The sequence below is a fragment of the Cygnus olor genome, assembly GCF_009769625.2.
Source record: "Cygnus olor isolate bCygOlo1 chromosome W unlocalized genomic scaffold, bCygOlo1.pri.v2 SUPER_W7, whole genome shotgun sequence".
Lineage (NCBI taxonomy): Eukaryota > Metazoa > Chordata > Aves > Anseriformes > Anatidae > Cygnus > Cygnus olor.
Window position 1 is genome coordinate 34,476 of NW_024429078.1, and position 10,219 is coordinate 44,694.

The 10,219-nt window shown below is 40.6% G+C and overlaps 1 long non-coding RNA gene across 1 annotated transcript in view; it reads left to right on the forward strand.

The window, feature by feature from the left end:
- Nucleotides 1-1,078: 1,078 nt before the first annotated feature.
- The window catches only part of LOC121063010, a 257,279-nt gene continuing 248,138 nt past the window's right edge, over nt 1,079-10,219 (forward strand). Inside the window, exon 1 of the long non-coding RNA XR_005815785.1 lies at nt 1,079-1,114. This is a non-coding gene — a long non-coding RNA (uncharacterized LOC121063010). The remainder of the gene's footprint in view (nt 1,115-10,219) is intronic.

Sequence of the window (10,219 nt, forward strand, 5' to 3'; positions counted from 1 at the left end):
TCTTTCTAGGGCAATCGGCCCCTGATATCAGAAAGAAACTGTCTTAGGCTGCAGGATAAACTTACAACAGTCAGGAATGATGGGGACCTGGGGCATCTACCCTAGCAGGTCCACTAGCTGAAATAAAGCTAGGAAACAAAGAGAGAGGCTTGAATTTTTTGTTGGTTAAGGGAGCTTCTTTCTCTGTGTTAATTAGTCTGTAAATGTAATAGGAGCAAGTGGCCAACAGGAAAAGGCGTTTGTTTTTTTTTTGCAATGCTTGAAATTTAAATTGGGAAAAATGACTGGAATTACAAACTGAGAAAAACAGTCAAGTTTGGTTCATGGTACTAGATTTAAAGGACGCCTTTTTCTGCCTGCCCGTGGCAACTGAAAGCCAGAAACTCTTTGCCTTTGAATGGGAAAATCCTAATAGAGGACGGAAAACTCAGCTTACTTGGTCAGTGTTACCACAGGGGTTCAAGAATAGCCCCACCATATTCGGGAACTGTGATCTTGAAGCTTGAAAGACCCCTTTGGGAAAAGGGGACACTGTAGCAATATGCAAATGATAGCTACTGAAGAAGAAAAGGAACGTGTATAATGGACTATTAGTTTACTAAATTTTTTTTTTCGGCACTAATACTGTGAACCCAGCCTCTTTCCTTAGTCACAGAGTTTCCAGATTACCCATTCATGATTGCATCAAGACCATGGACACGGTATACTCCAGCTGACCAGACCTAAAGGATACACCCCTAGAAGATGCGGAGGATTGGTATATAGATGGCAGCAGCTTCATCCGCTAGGGACTTCGCCTCACAGGATATGCGGTAACAAACATCAGCCCAAAAGGTGGAAATCATCGCCTTGATAAGAGCTTTTGAGCTGGCAAACATTTGGACAGATTTGAAATATGCCTTTGGTGTGGTGCATGCACACGGGGCAATTTGGAAGGAGAGAGGACTTTTATCTTCCTCAATTAAACATGCAGAAGAGATACTGAAATTACTCCAAGCGGTATACCTGCCTACCTCAAGCAGAAGATACTGATATTGAAAGGGGAAATAGATTGGCTGATGCAGGAGCCAAAGGGGTGGCAGAACGGGCATCTGAGAGTCAAATTTTGGCACTAGTACCAGGAACAGAAAATCAGGCATTAACAAAAGGTTTAGAAAATGAAGTAGAATATTCTAGGATGTAAACGGAAAATGTTACCTACAGGTTTAACGTAAATAAATGATGGGAGAATTGTGATACCATATTAAATTGAATGGTAACTGGAGAACACAATAAGGCATGCTGGGGAGCTGAAGTAGCATAAGAGTTTTTTAATGGAAAATGGATAGGGCCTAATTTGTATACCACAGTAAGACAGGTAACTCAGCAATGTGATCTTTGTCTCCAGACTAATCCTAAGAACACTCCCAAGCCAAAAATGGGCCAAATTGGAAAAGGTAATGGGCCTGGACAACAATGGCAGATAGATTTCACTGAACTCCCAAGAAAAGAGGGGGTACCGGTATTTATTGGTATAACTGACACCTTTTCAGGATGGCCAGAAGCATTTCCAACCAGAACAGCCAAGGCTCGGGAGGTAACTAAGATATTACTACAAGAAATAATACCACGTTTTGGACTTCCAGCAACTATATCCTCTGACAGGGGACCACACTTTATCTCAAGAGTGGTACAACAAATTAGCCGCCATTTGGGTATAGTTTGGCAACTTCATACTCCAATATTGCCCTCAGTCGAGTGGCCAAGTAGAAAAAATAAACCACTTAATCAAACAGCAAATTGTAACATTGGGACAGGAAGCAAATTTGGCCTGGCCTCAGTCTCTTCCTTTAGCCCTTTTGAGTATATGAACTAGACAAAGGGCAAAGGAAGGGCTAAGCCCCTTTAAAATGTTATGTGGACGACCCTATGGAATACAAAGAGGGACATCCATGCAAGCTGGGGATGAAATTATGACCTCCTATATGGTGGCCTTAGGTGAACAGCTGAATGAAATTGGAAAGCATGTGAGTGGGACTCGGGGTAGAGGGTTAGATGGACCGGTGCACAATATACGACCTGGAGATTATATGTATGTAAAGTCTCTTGCAGAGAAGACCTTGAAACCACAGTGGGAAGGACCGTTCAAGGTCACAGTGATCAGAATCAAGGAGCAGAATGGTTGGATCCATCACACCAGAGTGAAAAAGGCACCCAAGACCCCATGGAAGGTTACTTAGGTGCAACCTGGAAGGTTACATTTCTCACGGTCTTAATGGTATCATTGGTCAAGGAAACTGAACAGTGGGAGCACAATACCTATGTGAAACTCATCCAGGCAGTGAGTGATAGTTTCAACCTTTCTGACTGTTGGGTATGTACAGTGCTGCCTAGAGGCAACCTAGAATTCCCCGTATGGGGCATACCCAGTATGAATTGGACATTGACCTTTGCGCACCCAAGAAATGGAACATGTCCATTTGGCAAGGATGATCGTGAACATCTAGGGGAGAGATTTGAACTACTCCCACGCAAAAATGTTAACATATATACCAGATGCTTAAACGATAAAACCCCATGCGTAGGTACAGGTCCACTTAGTTATTTAGCCCTGGAACCTGACAACTGCAGTATGGCAGAATATGTAGGAACTTTTAATCTTACTAAAATTAGAGATTGTGGTTTAGGTGTCACAATATGTGCTGATAAAAAGGATACGAACTCAGGATCTCATGGCCTCAATTCTCTCACACAAATCTGCAAGCTACAAAAAGGATTCTATTGGCTATGTGGAGATGGGCATGCTAGAAAAAGCTTACCCTTAAATTGGAAGGGTCATTGTATTGGGGGCTGTCTTAGCCCTCGAGGGGGTATATTCATTGAACCACCTCCGGAAATAGTCTGGACAAACATGTGCTGTTTTGAATAACCCCCCGTGATGAGACCCACGGGATTCCATAGTTTTGTAAGGTGGTTGATTCCATCCCTGGGAATAAGTGAATTAGAAAAAGCTATCATAAATATCTCAGCCACATTAGAAATTATTGAAAATGCCACAGCCGTTGCTCTTTCGGCATTACGGGAAGAAATTTCCTCCCTACACAAAGTAGTGCTTCAGAAGAGGATGGGATTAGATATGCTTTTAGCCAAGGAGGGAGGACTGTGTACAGTCATAAACCAAACTTGCTGTGTATATGTTAACAAACAAAAACAGACTGAGACTGACCTGGAGAAGATTTGGGAAAAGAATAAAATTTTGCATGCAGTAGCTCAGGATGATACGTCCTGGGGATTTACAGACTTGGTAGAAAAATTAACTTCCTGGTTGCCAAACCTAACCTGGCTGAAACGGTTGTTTATCACAATAATCGTGGTCGTGGTTTTGTCCATGGTTCTTTGCGTAGTGATCCGATGTACCTTATGGTGTTTTAAGAGTACAGGAAACTCCTACAGCGAGTGGAAAAAGAATCAACTCAGACGGAAACTGGAGTCTAACAGATATTTTGAAAGAGTGTTAGATAGAGAAACACTATACTGAAAGTAGAAATAGTAAAAGAATTTACTAACTTTTTAGAAAAGGGGGGACTGAGAGAGGGAGTTAGGAGAACCTTATCAAGTAGCGATAGAGCGCTGACGGCATTAAACTAGGATGCTACTTAGTGTCTTTGCTAACTATGGTGCATTGTGCAAATGAACTAAAGCAAGAAGCCTTGGGCCCCTTACCAAGGTCAGTCTCTTAATAAGTGTGAGCCTGTCTTCAGAAACTGGTAGGAACTGGTCCTGCGGATGGACAAGAGCCAAGGAGCAACTGAGTCTGCGCAAAGACAAGAGGTCAACTAGCGGTGACAAGGAAGAGTCATCAACCTTCATCCCCACGACCACCACCAGAATACACTGCGCAAGCACAGATGGGAGGAGTTTATGGAAATGACTCCTTGGAACTAATTTTAATATGAAGCGGGGACAGGTTATGAATATGTATAGGCGTATTGTGAAACGTCATGCATATGTAACTCTTTGCTGCATATAACCATGTCAAATTGCCACGTCAGGTGTGCATGACTTTGGCGGGACTACCCCCCGTGCTGCCCAGTGCTGAATAAACATACCTACTTTACAATCTTACTGATTGTGGACTCCGTTTTCCGCAAGTCACATTCACTTTCCTTATACAGGATATGGGTTATTTATCCCATAGGCAAAGTCATGAATGTTGCTGCTACTCTATTCACAGACTACTGTAACAAATCTTAGAAGGGGTGTTTTTCCTCTGTGCTTAATTTCAGACATATTTGTTTGTTTGCTTGCTTTTCTTTTTAACTGAGTGTCTATCTGCACAAACCTGTGCTGATGAATGTTATCCAATAGAAAAAAGAAAAGGAGAAGGGAGTTAAATGGAGGGAGACAACATGGCCTATTGAATAAAGCAACAGACTTGAGGGGATCAGGAGACCTAAATACTATTCACAGCTATTCCCTGCAGTGGGACTTCGAACAAGTCTCAGAGAAAGCTTTCACTCCCTATTCTGTTGTCTATTTATATTGTAGGCTCTTCAGAGTAACTATCATCCCTTGCTGCGTGTTTATACAGCCTCAAGTGCAAAGGGGCTCTGTTCTCTGTTGAAACATCCTACAAATAATAATTGAAACAAACCTCAGAGATCCACATGTCAAAGATAACAGTCTACCTTTTCATATCTGGTGTGTCTGCAGGTGGTTATGGGTTACATGCAGTATCTAGATCATACAAACAAAGAAAACTGTCCTCTGGCAACACAGGATTTAAGTGTCATCAGCAATTCCAGTGCTGTGCAGCACTGCAAAAACTTGGGAGACTAAATAATAAACGAAATAAGTAATAGGCCTTAATAAGAATAATAAAATAGGCCTTAATAAGAATACACATACATGGGATTTTATGTAAAGGTAAAATACGTATGAGTTACAAGAAGAAAAAAAAAAATGAAAGAAAAAAAAAGAAAAAAAAGAAAAAAAAAAGAAATGTAGCAGCCTGATGTTCAAGAGAACAGTATGTCTGAAAGACAGGAATGTATACCTTCAGTTAGCACTTTCATATGCAGTGTGCGTGCATTTGCCTCAGTTAAAGCAGCTGTATTCACCCTAGTACTTCATCCTTCCCTGAAGAAAATAACTATAGCCAAAGAGAGTGAAATTGTGTACTTCCTCCTCACAAAAATGGGCAAAAATAAAAGATACAGCCTAGTAAGAGAGAGCTATCTACATAAATAATATCCAGCACTACATGTACAGGAGGTTAGATTCTTCTGACACAGCACTATAGGTCAAAACTTATTGAGTTATTTTTTTCCTTCCTTCCTTCCTTCCTTCCTTCCTTCCTTCCTTCCTTCCTTCCTTCCTTCCTCCCTCCCTCCCTCCCTTCCTTCCTCCCTCCCTCCGTCCCTCCCTCCCTCCTTTCCTCCCTTCCTGTCTGTTTTGGTTTTTGGTTGTTGTTGTTGTTGCTTTGTTTTGTTTTGTTTTGTTTTGTTTGTCTACATAGAATGCAGTGGTGGAGATCCTCTGCTGAACTCTCAGAGGACTACAGGTCTTGAACTTCAGGCTGCGGCACAGATAGAAAGTAATCCTGAAATACTACCTGATGGGTGTGTTTTCAGTGCAGTGTCTTCTGATATCTACCTGTGCATACATATCTAGTTTTAAACTAAAGATTAAGACTACCCTGTAATTTAAGCACAAATCTGTGCTTATTCTTAATTCAGAATTCAATGACTGTTAACATATTAAATTTTCTCATCTCAGTGAGGAACCTTTGTATAAGTTTTGAAACTCTGGTGGAGCAAATCCCAGATTATCTCACATCCTAAAAACAGGTGCATGCAAGCACCATGAACTCTGATCAGAGCAGGCACGCACAGAGCCTATGTGTGTGTATTAATTCCAGGCTGCAGATGGGTGACAGACAGCAAGTTTCAGAAAAGGGGTCTTGAGAGACTTCTGATATACATATATATATTGTTGTGGTTTAACCTGGCCGGCAGCTAAGCACCACAGTAGCCGTTCACTCACCCTACCCCCTCCCTCTCTGGGATGGGGGAGAGAATCAGGAAAATGAAGACTGTGGGTTGAGACAGAGACAGTTTATTAGGACAGAAAAGAAAGAATAATAATAATAATAATAATAATAATAATAATAATAATAGTACTACTACTACTAATGTGTACAAAACAAGTGATGCACAATGCAATTGCTCACCACCCGTTGACCGATGCCCAGCCTATCCCCAGCAGCCGGTCCCCCCACCCCGGCCAGCCCCCCCATATTAATTGTTCAGCATGACATCAGATGGTATGGAATACCCCTTTGGCCGGTTTGGGTCAGCTGTCCTGGGTCTGTCCCCTCCCAGCTCCTGCTGCATCCCTAGCCTGCCCGCTGGCAGGACAGAGCGAGAAGCTGAAAAGTCCTTGGCTTAGTGTAAGCACTGCTCTGCAACAATTAAAACATCGGTGTGATATCAACATTATTCTCATCCTAAATCCCAAACACAGCACCCTACCAGCTACTAGGAGGAAAATTAACTCTATCCTAGCTGAAACCAGGACATACATGTATATATATGTGGCTCAAGTACTTATAGTACTTTTGCAACAGCAGGAGCTTAGTCCTGGCTAACCCCTTTCTGCAATTGCTGAACATCTGTGGTGGGCTGATCATGGCCAGCAACTTAGCACCCATGAGCTTCTCACTCGTTTGCATCCCGGTGGGTAGGAAAAGCAAGAAGAGAAGTTTTTTCTTACTTGGTTCAAGAGAAGGACAGTTTAATAAGTGAAGGAAAGAGGTGGGGGGAAAAGGAAAAAAAAATAAATAAAAGTAATTCAGAGGCAATTACCACCTCCCACAATCAGTCCAATGCCCTGCAAGTTTTCAAACAACAGCTACCCTGGAAGATAACCAATTCCAGATTTTATTGCTAAGTATGATGTTGTATCAGATGGAATACCCATTTCCCATATGGGAAAAACAAAAGGAAAAACAGAAAACTGAGTTAATGACCCTGAAGTTCTGGGACTGTTAATGAAGGAAAGCTGTAGGTTCTTCATCACTGGAAGTCTTCGAGAAATTATTAACATCTATCAGGAATGATGTGAATAGAACTGATCTTTCCTTGAGGAGCTAGACTTGAGTCCTTGAGGATGGACTACTTGGTTTCTCAACATATCTTCCAGCTCTGTTTTCTGAATTAGATATTACTCTCTGTACATTATTTATAACTGCTATATTTTTTAAGTAAAAAGCAAAGTCTTTAACACTGTGAGACATAAAAAAAATCATGAGATTTGGCTAGTGATTAGTTTCAAAAGAAATGTAAATGTAATAAATAAATAAGGACCAAAGTTCCTTAGGTTCATTAAAACCCCTGAGAATTATTCACTGTCTGATATTCTATATTCCCATGAGCTTCAAAAATGTACATGCTGGAGAAACAGAAAAGACTACAATGTCCAAGAAGCCTTAGTAAATTGGACGGTTATTTGTCATTGGTCTTTGAAGCAATGAGAATACCCATTTCTGAGCATTTTGCGTAGCCCGGTTCAACCATGACCATCCAGGTACGGATGCTTTCAGTTCCAAAACCAAAGGAAAGCCTGTGGAAATACTTATTGGTTTGCGTAATTGCTTGTTCCAAAAGGTTTTTTAGAACAGTCTGACAACCCAGCTAACGCGTTTCTTGGGGGGTAAAATAAGCTGCTAGCTCTTCATTATATAGGTGCATGTGTTTGCATAGTAAAATGTACCAAATGCAGAACTGTAGACAACCAATATTACAACACACACACACACACACACACACGCACCTCTCCCCGACTTCCCCATCTCCAAATAATTTGGGATGTGACCTACTCTTTATCCAGGATTAAAAAGCCTTTTTAAATAACATTTCCTTCTATTTCCTCCCACATTTTTGCAGATTCTTTTGCAGAAACTAGATCTACTGGTCCAGCCAATACCACAGGAAGGTATTGTTTAGGATTTAGGAGTATTATTCTTCCCCCACAGTCTGCAAAGGTGGATCTGCTTCCTCCCTGCAGAGCTAAGAAACTAATTTGCATGATGTTGAAAAAGAGACACCTATTCTGATGGCTTTTCTCTTGAATGCTTTATGTGTAGAGCTGTGTTCATTCCCTTCATGGGGGTGATTATTCGGGAAATCTGAGTGACTAACTGTGCCTAAGTATTTACATTTCAATATTTTATTAAATGATCACTTAGTATTATCCACTCAGTACAACTGGAGCCAACTATCAGACTCCCTTAAGACTAAGAGAGGCAAATCTACAGAGGACTGAAATTCTTTTTTTAAGGCAATCTCTAGTTCTTAAATTGCATGACCAGACATGGGCCAGATACGTTACTGCAGCCTTGAAGTAAAGGCAAACAGACTAACACTTCTGCTTCAGCACACCTGGAGGATGGTGCTGTAGGCTTTTAAGTTTGGCACAATTTTGAGTGATGCTGATGATGATCCAGAGAAGGAGGGACTAATAGCAGATGAGAATTTGGAACCATTTTTCTTTCACCATATTCATTTTTTGTTTATCTGTTTATGTTGTGAGTAGCTCACTTGCTCCATTGCTGGTGTATTTGGGTGTGATCATGATTACAGACAGCCAAGAAGGACTATGCGTCTCAGTTTGCCAAACACTGTATAAGGATAAACATATTTCCCTTATCTGCCTTTAGACATCTGACAGTACAGCTGATGGACTTATATTTGGCAATAAATATTATATACAATGCCAAATATACTATGGGGTAGCCTTTGGCAGTGATATGTATTTTAGAATGCCTAATACTAACTTCTCCTAATCTCATCCTGGTCAACAGGAAGAACTGTGCCTGTCCATAGCTGAATGTGGTTCAGTGAGTCATTTTATGCTTTCAAAGAGTGGCACAGTGGATATCATTACAAAGACTATATGTTTGATCATACAGAATAGTAAATAATGGCCAGAACTAGACAGAAAACCTGGTGCTATCACTTCAAAGGGAAGAAGAAGAAAGGAAAAATAAAGTTACCTTCAGAGCAGCTTTTGTACCTGCACACACTAAGGTTAATCAAATCTTATGCTTCAGAGTATATGGTTGATTAACTTGTGTGTGTGGAAGCACTTCCCCTTATTTGCCATACTACTCTTAGCCACAGATGGGGCAAAGTTCTTGTTGGTTCTAGGATATTTTTGTTATTTCTTCCATTATTCACTTGCCACAGAAACTTCCAAAACTAGCGGTAGCACTGAGAAGTGCTTTATGCAGAACAGCTCTCTTTCAGCAGAGAGATTGGCAAGCCAATGTATTAAAATATAAAAAAAAATTTCCCCTTATTACAATGAAGTGCCTGCTTTCTTATCAAACTTTATAACTGCAAATGGAATACTCTTCCATGAGCTCTGATGTAGAGAATTTCTTTCCCTTCTTCCACCTGTGAAATGTGAATATTAGGATATCTTTGCACTGTGATTTAAGACATGGAGAAACTGAGTCAAGTGCTGTGTTTTTTATTTTTTATTTTATTTTTTCACATATAGCTAAATAAGAACATCTAGAAGAAAGTCTGGGTTCTCATGACTCCCAGCTCTTCCTTCTTCTGCCTCTATTTCTTTGTGAGACCATCTTCTTTCTATTATTCTCCAAAGTCCTGTGTTAACCTGCCTATTCCTTTTGGCATTCATTTCTCTTCTTTTTAGTTATTGTGACCTGCATATTCTGAAGGTAATAAGTCTTTCCATTCAGGATAACCCTATCAACTTCATTAATGTTCCGGAAATTTACTCTTGGTGAAGACTTGACCATGGTGTCTATAAGAATTTATGATGGTAAGTTCCTGGAATTACAGCATTTATAATTTCATAAAGGGTTTAAGGTACAAGTCATTTGCAATGTAATTACTGGGGATATAAGTACCTGTGTGCATGTCTGGCCTTACTGAGCATCAAAGGGTGAAACACATACATGAGATGCCCATCACATGAAACTACATAGCATTCAGCATCATCAGCGAGGTACAGTCTGTTTGAGAGCACTGCTTGGCTCTGCTTTTCATGTTATGACCTGAGTCCAGCCTATTTCAGGTAATTCAGGTGTTGAAGGATTTTAGAAAGTGGATTTTTCACTAAAAAGATAACCTTAAAAATGAAGTGGGCAAAACTCTAACCTTGAACTGAGGGTATGGAGAAAAGCAAGAATTGTGTCAGAGAGAATATT